We start from the raw sequence: 13,141 nt of genomic DNA, 5'->3' as shown, positions 1-13,141 counted from the left end.
GACTCCACTACCTTGTGCACCTTTTTTGTGACTGTCACTTCTGGCAGTGTGTCCAGGTGTGACAGACATGCAATGTTATTTAGAGTTGGTCCCAGGGGGGGGAATGGCTTATGTCTCTCATGCAGAGCATGATGTAGTTAATGTGCGCACTCCTCACTTGCATTGTGCGTAGTGTGACATTCACTGCATAGTGCATGACACATTCAGCCTGGCTAATCCTTTGTGGAATTTTTGTTCTATAGTCCTGAGGTGATTCAGTTGGCCCCCCGGTGTAACAGGTGACTGTACCCACAGATGTGTGTGAGTTGAGTGGAGCTGTGGTGAGAGTGTCCAAGTGATGTGTACGCCCCCTGGACATTGATGTCTGTGAATGTTCCTTGTCGTGTGGGTGAGTGTCTATGTGGAGTGTTGCACCACAGCTGCATGGAGGAGGCAACAGCTATACCCATCTGATGTGAGACGTAAGCCGTGCTCTGTGTCTGACTTGCTGAGCTAGCCCCACACCTGTGACACCCCACAGGCAAGTGGCACATGTGCAGAGTGAGGTTTGTATCTGCTGTTGCCAATGGCAGGTGATTGATCTGTGCCTGTGTGTGTCTGTGTACTCTGCCGAGGTTGCGTCAGTGGCCTGGGGCATGTGACTGCTTTGAGGTGCTGTCCATCAGCCTGGTGTTGCTTGTGATGCACAGTGTTTGCCATGATCAGGGAGTGTGTTGCACCCCTCATGCCACCTGTGTACTTTCAATGCCATGTAGTGCATTGGGGCTTCCATAGAGGCCAATGTCCATATGACAATGATGCTATTCGTTGGCAGCATCCTTTGCCCTGTTCAACATATCAAAGATGTTCCAATGTGTGTCTCTGTGACATGGATCAGGTGTAGTGATGTTGTCTCACTTTGTCATCCTCACAGGTAACTGCCTACCTGAAGGGGAAGATCTGGAAGAGGGCCGTCAGGGCCGTGATATCGGTGGAGGGTCGCAGTCGGCGCCTAGCCCAAGTCAGAGAACGATGGCAGGACATCCGGTGCTGGACCCGGAGGACCGCCCGGGTCCAGCTGGGGCTCTCACCTCCACGCCCCCACGGCGGGCGCCGATACCTGACCCACCAGATGAGGCGTTTCCTGGCGGTGGTCTTCCCTGACATGGATAGGCAGTTCCAGAAGAGACAGCAGCACTGAGGGGGTAGGTACATGTGTGTTTGTTGTGTGTCCCCAGCTTTTGGAAGTGCTCTGTCACCTGGATACACTGCCAGGGTTTATATGTGCAGTGCATATCCTGTTCCCCAAAGTAAACCGGTGCTCTTATCCCTCCCTTCCCCTCCTTGACATGTGTTCCCTGGCCTGTGTGTAATCACTATTGCACATGGTCATCTAGGCTGCCAGTTAATCCAAGTGCACATTGCTTTCTGCATCATGTGTGGGGGGGGGGGGTCTGAGACATGTGTTGTTACCTTGCCTGTGCCCTGTCCTGTTCAGTCATTTGGTGGTCCATATTTGTTGACACTGATGCTGAGTCTCAACATAGGAGTGTGAGGTTTCAAATGAACACACTTGCAGCATGCATGACCGATGTTGTGTCCTCAGACATGATGTGCATGAGTGGGAGATATGCATAGTGCCAGGACGGTTGCTCATGTTACAGTCAGCTCATTCCAGGACCATGGAGCAGTGTGCCCACTACAGTCCCCTGAGACACCCTTGCCTCGTGATCATGTGTGTCATCCAACACTGTGCCCATTCTCTGTGTGTTCATCATAGGTTGGCCTCTGTGGAATTGTTCCCTTGCCTCATTTGTATTTATCTAAAGTGTGCTAAATGTGTCCACTGGACAGGGAGACCCCGTTTTGCTTGTGCATACTCACACTGGGCAGTGCCTGTGTGTCTATTCACAACTATCTGTTGATGGTTGTTTGTCACAAATATGTGTTGGCAGCCTCACGAGGTGATGTGGAGTGCATTTTGGAATTCTTGCTGCACATTTTGGTAAACCCTGATTAAGAGGTGTCACTTCTTGATCTGTCTCGATCACATTGTCTCAGGTATGGGGGGTTTGTGCGGGCGAGGCCTACATGGGCAAACCTTATGTCTCCTTGCCAGGTCTGACCTGTGTGTGATAATTGGCTGGACAGAGACTCAACATGCAGTGACCCAGTCATGTTGTGCAGGTTTTAATGTTTGTGCTTTTCAGCATGTGTCAATAGTTTAAATACACAATTCCTGCTCATACATTTTTGGCACCAGTGTGTGGTCCAGATGCTACATAGTTTTGTCTTTTGGGCTGACATCTGTGTGGACATTCAGGCTTGCCATGAGGGTGTCTCCTCAGTGCAGGTATGCCCTTTTCCTATACAATTGCAGGCACATTAGCTTATGCATTGGCCTGTGTTTGGACATGTGTGCCACTCCACATGACAGGTAGTGGGTCAGATGTGTTGGCAACTGTGTCATCATGGTACGGATGGCCATGTGACAAGTGGCATAATTCAAGTTGTTAATCAAAAAGTCTTGTACCTTGGCACTCACTACACTTGTCAACATGTCTTCATGTTTTCACTGCTTGATTTTGATGTTTTGTTGTGCAGGACAATAATGTGCCTGCATGACAAATGTCTCCCAAGGAAGTGCACAAGAAACCACCTTTACACTTTCAGGGAACACGCTGGCACATTTTAAAGAAAGGCACAGTTGGAATAAGACTGTTTTTCAGATTATACATATCAATGTTCCCACAGTCTGTTGGAATTTGGGTAAGTCCTGGGTTGTTGGTGATACCAACTTACGAGTGTCAAGTCATCCATGCCGCCATGGTCCCATGTATATGTACTTTCTGAAACACCATTTCTTTCTAACAGTGGCTTCTTTAAATTAGGCTGGCAGCTCATACAATGACTGTGTAAATGTAGTTTTGTGTGCACCTCCTTGTGAGACTTCTTTCATACAGGCACATGTGTGTTCTGTTCACAAAGTGGCACATTCACACATTCTGAACATGTCGATTGTGTAAAGTGGTGTGATTCCCAAGCGATCTAAATGTATTTCGTTTGGGTTTCCAAAGTACTTACAGGTCTCTGAGTGTGGGGACACCTTTAGCATTGAGGTCTGTTATTCAGCCTTGGGTGCACCAATACTGTTTATTTCCCATTAAACAATAGTTGGCATGACTTCATAGTATTGCTGTGCTCAACTGGTCCCAGACACTAACTTCTCAGTATATTTGTCATTACATTTTTTGCTGGTGTGTCCTATTTTTCCTTGTTTCCAAGTGGCATGGTGGGTCAACCAACTGGGGAGTACAGGGCTTACATATGTGCGGAGTAATCTAGATGTTAGTCCTGATGCATTGCCTGATATGCACTGTGACCTATTTTATTTGGACTCATATGTCAGATGTATACAGGTGACTGATTGTTTTCTGTATCTTCTCCTTGCCCACAGCATCATCGGAGGAAACCGAGGAAGACACCTGCACGGACCTGGAGGAGGGATCCAGCACCGGTGCCACCAGTGCTGGCGAGTCTGTGGGAGCAAGTGGCACGGAGGGCGAGGGGAGTCAGTCGGAGGACCTGTGTTTTGGCGACACCAACTACGACGCAGACGGGTCCGAGGCTGACCCCATCGAGGAGGCGGAGGCTGCTACAATACCTGGCTCTTCGCCTGTGTTAGAAAAGGTAGACGGACCGGGAGGGTCGGCCGGGGTCAGGAGGAGAGGTCTCCGGGGAGAGCCGTCTCCAGCGATCGTACAGACAAGTAACTTCCCCCCCCCACAGACAAATACCACACACGGATAAGGTTCAGTGAACTTTATAGGCACTTATTGAAGGTACGGTGAAATGGTACAAGGAGGTCTGGACTCAGGGGTCCCCTCGATTAGAGTCTCGCAAGGTAGGGAAGGGGGTAGCGGGACAGTCTATTTACCAGTCAGGTAATTCGGATGCGATGGTGATGAGCTCACAATCCTCGAGCTTTGGTGATCAGGTGGTATGGGCCGCGGCAGCGCCAGCAGGTCCCGGTGCGGATGGTCGATGCAACGGGCCGCGGCAGCGCCAGCAGGTCCCGGGAAGATGGTCGGTACAACGGGCCGCGGCAGCGCCAGCAGGTCCCAGGAAGATGATCGGTACAACGGGCCGCGGCAGCGCCAGCAGGTCCCAGGAAGATGATCGGTACAACGGGCCGCGGCAGCGCCAGCAGGTCCCAGGAAGGTGACTGTTGCAGAAGGCCGCGGCAGCGCCAGCAGGTCCCGGTGAGGATGGTCGGTACAACGGGCCGCGGCAGCGCCAGCAGGTCCCGGGAAGAAGACTGTTGCAGAAGGCCGCGGCAGCGCCAGCAGGCAGGACGATGGTTCACAAGAGCGGGCTACGGCAGCGCCAGTAGACCGTCAGGGTTGAGTTCACTCGGTGTCTCTCGACTCCAGGATACAACTGCCTTCCTGCTCCGGAGCTACCTCAGTTATAGGGCTGGTGCCCTTTGATGTCCGGACCCTCGCACTTGGAGGTCGGAGGGTCCGGGATGAAGGTGTCCAGACACCCAGCAGGGGGTGGAGCCAGTGCCCGGGGGAGCTGGGAGCGATCGGCACCTGGCGGGGGAGAGCCCTTGACACTTCGGTCTCCTATTGACCTGCCAAGTGGTCCGCTCACCTCCTGGGTGGATAGTGGTGCCGGGATGTCGGGGCCGGCCAGGCCCGGGGTTAGGGTCGAGGGGAGGCCAGGCGGCCGCGTGGTACAGGGTCCAAGATGGCGGCCGGACCCGGCCGGGAAAGCCGGTGGGGCCGGACCCCGTGATGAGTGGGGGTCCGAGGGCAGAGGGTCCGTCGGGGGACGGGGTGCAGGTGCTCATCGCGGGGTTATGCCAGGTGGCCCGGAGTCCGGGCCTTGTCGAGCGGGGAGGGCGCGGGCCGTCTGTGAGGCCTGTCCAACAGCCTGCACTACTGCCGGAGGATCAGAAACCGAGACGCTCTGCGCTCACCCCGCCAGTCATTAAGACGCCGCACCAATTCTTTTGGAGCTCCGGACAAGATAGCATAGAAATCCCCGCCACACGAATGAAAGGTTAAAAAACTCAGCACTGACCTTCTTCCACCACTAGATCACCGACATATACAACAGCTTCCCGACCGCCGACACAAGGCCCCCTCCGGAACCCACCACCGACACCACCATCATCCTCACCTGGAACCCTACCACCACCGAGGAGACCACCCGCATAATGAACTCGATCCACTCCGGATCCCCATCGGACCCCTGCCCGCACCACATCTACAACAAGGCCGACAACATCATCGCACCGCACCTCCGAGACGTCATCAACGCCTCCCTCACCGCCGCCACCTTCCCGGAGAGCTGGAAACACGCAGAGCTCAACGCCCTCTTAAAGAAACCTACAGCAGACCCCACCGAACTCAAAAACTTCCGGCCCATCTCTCTCCTGCCGTTCCCCGCCAAAGTGATTGAGAAAATCGTCAACGCTCAACTCACCAACGCCCTGGAAACCAACGACTCCCTCGACCCCACACAGTTCGGTTTCAGGGCCAACCACAGCACCGAAACCGCCCTGATCGCAGCAACGGACGACATCAGAGCCCTAACCGACAAGGGAGAGACCGTGGCCCTCATACTCCTGGACCTCTCTGCAGCCTTCGACAAGGTCTGCCACCGCACCCTGATACGCCGCCTCAGCAACGCCGGCATCAGAAGCAAGGCCCTGGAATGGATCGTCTCCTTCCTCTCCGGAAGGACTCAGAGAGTCCGCCTTCCCCCCTTCAGATCCACAGCCACGGAGATCATCTGCGGCGTACCTCAAGGATCCTCCCTCAGCCCCACTCTCTTCAACGTCTACATGACCCCCCTGGCGAACATCGCACGCAAACACGGACTCGACCTTATATCATACGCCGACGACACCCAGCTCATCTTATCCCTCACTAACAACCCCACATCAGCTAGGACCAGACTACATGAAGGAATGAAGGAAGTGGCGAACTGGATGACAGACAGCCGTCTGAAACTGAACACAGACAAAACGGAGGTCCTCATCCTCGGCCCCACTCCCACCGCATGGGATGACTCCTGGTGGCCCCCCGCCCTAGGCAGCACTCCCCAACCCACCGACCACGCGCGCAACCTCGGCTTCATCCTGGACTCTTCCCTCACCATGACCAGACAGGTGAACTCGGTGACCTCGGCATGTTTCAACACCCTCCGCATGCTCCGCAAGATCTTCCGCTGGATCCCCACCGACACCAGGAAGACCGTCACCCACGCCCTCGTCACCAGCCGCTTGGACTACGGGAACACCCTGTACGCCGGCATCACCACCAAGCTGCAGAGGAAACTCCAACGGATCCAGAACGCTGCCGCAAGACTCATCCTGGACATCCCTCGCCACCACCACATCTCCGGACACCTGAAAAAACTCCATTGGCTACCCGTCAACAAGCGGATCACCTTCCGACTACTCACCCACGCACACAAAGCCCTTCACAACCTCGGACCCAAACTCATCAACAACCGCGTCTCCTTCTACACTCCCCCGCGCACTCTGCGCTCCACCGGACAGGCCCTGGCAGCCGTACCCCGCACCCGCAAAGCCACCGCCGGAGGAAGATCCTTCTCTTTTCTAGCAGCGAAGACCTGGAACTCTCTGCCCAGCCACCTTCGCGCCATACCTGACCACCTCTCCTTCAGAAGGCAGCTCAAGACCTGGCTCTTCGAGCACTGACCCCCCCCCCCCTCCCAGCGCCTTGAGACCCTTGATGGGTGAGTAGCACGCTTTATAAATGCGATTGATTGATTGATAGAAGCCTCGGATTCTGTCATTCATTCACCGCTCTGATGATATCACGAGTCCTTCGTAGAAAAACTTACGCACCCTGATGAAGACCTCCTATAAAAGAAGCGCCATACAGAAGGTCGAAACGCGTTGGTAATTCCACGGTGGAGGCGAGCCTTAAAAAACCCAGACAGAACTATTGTCAAATCACTTTTGACTATTTTCCACAGAAAATAATCCCTTTTAATCTAAAGGGCTGCGGATCTGGTTTCCATAATATGAGGCTACCTCCTCGTTCCTTTGGCACTAAATAAAAGATGCTCGTACTGTGAGGATTCCATGACAAATTAGTTCCCGTACCTCTATTCAAAGGAATACGTAGGACTGCCTTGATGTACTCTTATCTATTGATTTGTATGAGTATAAATGTATAAGTACTGTCCAACTGTTTTTTCATTTTGTGTCCAACTGCAAGTTTGTACAGATGTAAATATCGTCTATTTGTTCTTGTTCTGTATTGATTGTTACTATTGTATGTCAAATGGTTTGAAACACTTATTCCTAAGCACAAGCTGTTGCTGCACAGGAACCAAAAGTCTTGATCAAAGAATTTAAATAGTCTTGGTTTGTATTCAATTACTGTCCAGGGATAAATAAAAAAAACCATCTGGCTTACATAAATATGTTAATTCGATGGTGTCAGAGGTACTCTTGTTTTTCACTTTAGCTTTAGATTCCAACCTCTGTACTCCTTAATAGAATCATTCCCCTGTTTGTTTTCCGCTACAACACCTGGCAGCAGCACAACATCTGCCCCGCCTCCTCCATTCCCATCACCGCCCTCCCAGTTGCTCCGGTCCCTTCTGTCCGTGCAGGGCACCACCATGTCTCCTTCGTGCCAGGCACCGCACCCCCTGCCCCTGTTGCCCCTGCTGCCCTCACTGCAGAGTCTGTGGACATTCAGCGGCAGTTGCAGGTTGGGCAGACATCAATGCTGAATGTCCTCCATGGCCACACCAGACTGCTGACACAGATGGTGTCGTTCATGGAGGGCATGTCAGCAACGATGTCTGACCAACGGATGTTGCTGCGGTCCATGGACTCTTCACTGGCGGCAGCAGTGGGTTTCCTGCAGCGCTTCGTCCCCCCCCTACCCCAGCCCCATCCACAATTCCCACTCCCATACCTGTCCCATGCACACCCAGACATTCCCAAGCACGCACACCACCACCTAAGGGCAAGCACACATCTCCTGGCACGCACACTCAGGGGGAGAAAGGCACACCCACTAGGTCTGGGGCACACAAACATACACGCAGCCACAGTCTGAGTCTGCATGCCTCACAACCAAGGACCTCCAAAACCACTCCCCTTGGCTCCCCTGCCACACAGTCAGACAAGGAGAGCTCCATGTCTGTGCTGGCCCTCAGCCCCACTGACTCACCACCCCACAAGCGGGCGAGGGACTCCACGGGCAGGGGAGTTGAGTCCCCCCCATGTCCACCCCCTCCCCCAGAAGCGCTGCACCCCATCCCTCGGACCCCCCCCCTCCTTTGTGCCTGTGGCTTCTTCGAGTGCAGGGGATACTCTGGACGACCTGGCAGAAGTGTGCAGCGCCGTGCTAACCTCCACCTTTGGCGCTGCCCCACCCCCTGTGGTGGAGGCATCCGGCCCTTCACCCACCACACCTACCCTTACACCTCCTGTCCCTGTGGTGCCTGGTCCTTCCCCACATGATGCCCCCTCCCCGGTCGACGTACCTGAGGGTTCCAGTGTGCAGGCAAGCTAGGGAGACGCGTGGCCATGTGTCCTCCCCAAGGACTTCTATTCTGGACTGGCCATTGGCCTTTGTATATAGTGTTCTTTACAAAAAATGTATTTTATGTTGAATAAAGCATTTTCTTTTTACTTTGAACACTATTGCATTTCAGGTATTGATGTTGGTGCTGATGCTCCTGGAGTTGGGGTTGTGGTAATGTGTTATGTTTCAGGGAAATGTTGTAGTCTGATGGTCATGGGGTGGACCATGGTATCTGCGTGCCATCACAAGGTCTCTGCAAAGAATCTTTGGTCGTGTGTGTTATTTGTGTTTGGAGACATTGTCCCAAGGAGTGTTCCTTCCTCTGTGGCACCTGACATCTTCCCTGCAGAGAGTTGCACAATTGTTGTGCTGACCTGTGTCTAAATTTCCTTTGTTGGTGACGGATCCCTTCAACTATGGCCATGCCTGCTCAGCTATGTCTCCGGCTGCATCGTCTGTGCCATCCTTGCTAGTCACTGTACTTGTTTATTGAGTATGTTGAAATGCCTTAATGGCGAAATTCTCCCTTTTCAGCACTATGCATGTGTGTAATCCCAGCCTAGCACACATATGGTACTTGTTCGGCAGGGTATTTGGGCACCTGACTAACAATTGTGGGCATTGTATCTGTGGGAAATCCACCCTATTCCTTCCATGTGAGACAACATCTTGGTGGCTGTCCCAGTGATAGGCACCCACCCCATGTCTCTGTCCACTGCTGGGAGTGATAGGCACCCACCCCATGTCTCTGTCCACTGCTGGGAGTGACCGGCACCCACCCCCATGTCTCTGTCCACTGCTGGGAGTGATAGGCACCCACCCCCATGTTTCTGTCCACTGCTGGGAGTGATAGGCACCCACCCACATTTCTATGTCCACTGCTGGGAGTGATAGGCACACACCCCCATGTCTCTGTCCACTGCTGGTATTCCTCTGCACCCACCCCCATGTCTCTGTCCAGTGCTGGGAGTGATAGGCACCCACCCCCATGTCTCTGTCCACTGCTGGTATTCCTCTGCACCCACCCCTCACATGTCTGTCAAGTGCTGGAAATACTAGGCAGCCAATCACCCACCCACCCGCACCCTTGGTGCAGTACACTGCTGTCCTGGGCATACACACACCCCAATATACTGGTTATATGCTGCACCAGGCTGTAAGCCAACATTCGTGGCATGTGAACGCCTTGTTTCAAAAATGTACTGGTGCCGTAGGGGTACGGGTGATACGGACAGTACCCCCGCATTCATAGGGTGTGTACGGTCCGTACCACCATTGTAGTGGTGACGTAGGGGTACACGTGGTACGGACCATACCCACGCCCTCAGAGCGTGGGTACGGTCTGTACCACGCGCAACCCCACGGCATCACTAATATAGTGCTACGGATCGTACCCACGCTCTGAGGGCGTGGGTACGGTCCGTACCACGCGTACCCCTATGTCACCACTACAATGGTGGTACGGACCATACCCACACTCTGAGGGCATGGGTACGGTCCATAGCACCATTGGAATGGTGACATAGGGGTACGCGTGGTACGGACCGTACCCACACTCTAAGGGCGTGGGTACGGTCCGTACTACCATTGGAGTGGTGACGTAGGGGTACGCGTGGTACGGACCGTACCCACGCTCTGAGGGCGTGGGTACGGTCCGTACCACATGTACCCCTACGTCACCACTACAATGGTAGTACAGACCGTACCCACGCTCTGAGGGCGTGGGTACGGTCTGTACCACCATTGGAGTGGTGACGTAGGGGTACGTGTGGTATGGACCGTACCCACGCTCTGAGGGCGTGGGTATGGTCCGTACCACCATTGTAGTGGTGACGTAGGGGTACGCATGGTACGGACCGTACCCACGCTCTGAGGGCGTGGGTACGGTCCGTACCACGCATACCCCCACGGCACCACTAATATAGTGCTATGGACCGTACCCACGCTATGTATGTGTGAGTACGGTGCGTAGCACTATTGTAGTGTTGCCATAGGGGTACGCATTCACGTCCACTTCCATTATTGCGGTACGCAGGGATTGGTGGACACGCCCCCCAAAGTGACCGGACCCTGGAGGTAATGTATGTCCTCAATATTGTAGGTTTTACTTTGGTTAGGGGGTATGTTTCCTGCCCCTCACCCCCCCTTGACCCCTGGGTGTTGTTCTCACCTTCTGTGGCGTCTGCATCGGTTTCTGTGCACCAGGTCGTAGGCTAAGAGGGCCGGGATGACACGTAGGATGGGGTCCATGTCTGTCCGTCGCGTACCGGGGCTCCTTTTTCTTGTAGGACTCATGTTTCCGGCTTTTTTTAGCTGCCGTAAAAAAATAGCTGTGCGTAATGACCTAGGGACGAATCGTACTTGCTGGTCCGTAAAACGCTGCCTGACTCCGTGCAGACGTCGCGTACGCGCTGTCCAGGATCAGAATAATAGGTATTTTTTTGCCGGTCGGTGTTTTTTACGATTCGTACGGAAATGGTATTTCTGTACGAATCGTACTTGCTGGTTTGTAAGGTGGTTTTCCTGGGTACGAGTCGGACGGAGAATACGCTCCATACGACCATTCGTACCCGGGTTTTACAGGATTGGAATCGGCACCTCTATGTATGCTAATTATAAGCTGATTCAGAATGTGAATGGCACTTCAGGTAACCAACCCTTTCTAGGTATTATTATGATTATGATAATGGTTATGAGTATGATTATTTTTATTATTATTATTACTATTTATGAGACTGGTAAAGCTGCATTTTAATGCCCAAACTAAAAATGAAAGAAACTATAGACCACAGATTCCACCTTCGGGAGTCTTATCCAAGATTGAAGAAGACAAGATTTCCATTTGAAAATGTTAATCTATAATTGTTTCCTCATTTTAGGCCCGATGCTTTGTCTGAGAGGACTCTGTGCGTTGGAGAAGAGACTTTGATGCTATTAAGCACCAGAAGAACACTGCTTACATCAATGTACTTAACGACGTAGCTAATAATTCAAATGTTTTGGTAACAATGTTTTCAGCTTCAAATGATTTTTTTTTATAACTGCTGCAAATGTGACCACTTATATTCAGACTGATTTCAGTTAATTTCTGTGACTTGTGACAATTATAAATTGTTTTTATGGAAACAATTATTTTTTGTACTTAAACATCTAGTTGATTATCTTTTACTTGTAAGACTGGAAATAGCATGTTTAGTTCCTGTTACAAATCCATTCTAATATGTAAAAATAAAAACAAACATAATTATTGGTATATTGAACTAAAATTGCAACTATTTCAACAAATGGTGATTTATCCTATAAAGAAACCAGGACAGTACACAAAGGAGAAGATGAAATAATGGAGACATAAGCATTATAAGAAGAGGAGAACATAGAAACAGTATTTTAAAGAACATTTGCCAGCAGTGAAATTGTACAGAGTGTAACTAGATCAGTTTGGTTACCGGGCGCATCTTTCCAGTGTGGAGTAAATGCCATCGCCCTCCTCATCTTTTCCAACTGGACGTAAGTGGTGCCATCTCCACCGCATCAAAAACAGCACAGACGTCAATGAAGCAACATCCATTAGGATAATGACCTTCATGCCAAATGCCACTGGATAGAATCCCTGGTCCATAGTGCTGCATCCAGCCCTACATCCATCCTGTTGATAAAGAATAGACCTGTGACCCTGGATCTATCTTTTAACTCACTGGCACAGTTTTAAAAAGCTTCAGTGATCATGTCCAGCAGCAAGGCCATTGGGTTCTTTACTGCCACCTTTTTATGATCTGGCTTGACAGACAGTTATCTGAGAACTGCCGGGAGAGGGGCCTTGGCTCCATATACATGGTGGGAGCAACGTTTACACAATTTGATTAGGCAAAAAAAAAGAGTGATAGTACTGCACTCCTACTGGCTGTTGCAGGGTTCCTACTCACTTCACCTAATATGGCCCTCCGTTAAAACCTGATGTCAGCGATTAGTAAGGGAAACCCTTGATAATGCTACAATCCCATAGTGTGTGCATCTCTCCCTGGTCGCCCCACAGAGGACCTCTGCTTGTGCCTTGATTTAAGCATGCAGAGGTCCTGATAAACACCTGTGCTGACCACAGAACTCACTCATACTAGTAGATGCTAGTGAAGACAACTGCTATTGGATGAGCTGTCAAACAGGGCCCACCCAACCTCTGTTAATCACGTAACCTCTCCTTGGTGGAGAAATAGTTCTAGTCAAAAGGGGCATGGACATAAAACAACTAGAACTTGATTAAAGGGGCGTGGCCTCTGTAATGAAGTGTGTTGCCTAATAAAGGCGACTTGAATCCTGTGTTGAACAAATTCATAAATCAATCAATCGGTCGACTTGTGGAGCACTGCTTGTCACCCATGAGGGTATTCAGGCACTGGCAGGGACCAAATGGTTCAATCGAAGTGCGCGGTCTTGAGATCTTGTCGAAACCTGACAGAGTGGCACAGGTCCAGAGGTGTAGTGGGAGTCCATTCCATGCCCTGACTGTGATGTAGAAGAAGGAGTGACCACCGGCCCTACTATGGCAGATGCGAATGGTGCAAAAGAGGAGGGAGGTG

The 13,141-nt window shown here is 51.8% G+C and overlaps 1 protein-coding gene across 1 annotated transcript in view; it reads left to right on the top strand.

Moving 5' to 3' along the window:
* The window catches only part of LOC146808719 (cell adhesion molecule CEACAM21-like), an 863,737-nt gene extending 851,943 nt beyond the window's left edge, over positions 1-11,794 (top strand). Inside the window, exon 7 of the mRNA XM_085614221.1 lies at positions 11,447-11,794. The gene's annotated coding sequence lies outside the window, so the exon portion shown is untranslated. The remainder of the gene's footprint in view (positions 1-11,446) is intronic.
* Positions 11,795-13,141: the final 1,347 nt, after the last annotated feature.

This window comes from Triturus cristatus, chromosome 7 (assembly GCF_964204655.1).
Source record: "Triturus cristatus chromosome 7, aTriCri1.1, whole genome shotgun sequence".
In the NCBI taxonomy this organism is placed as follows: Eukaryota; Metazoa; Chordata; class Amphibia; order Caudata; family Salamandridae; genus Triturus; species Triturus cristatus.
Note: the sequence above shows the minus strand (reverse complement) of the source record. Positions and strands in the feature narration are given on the sequence as shown.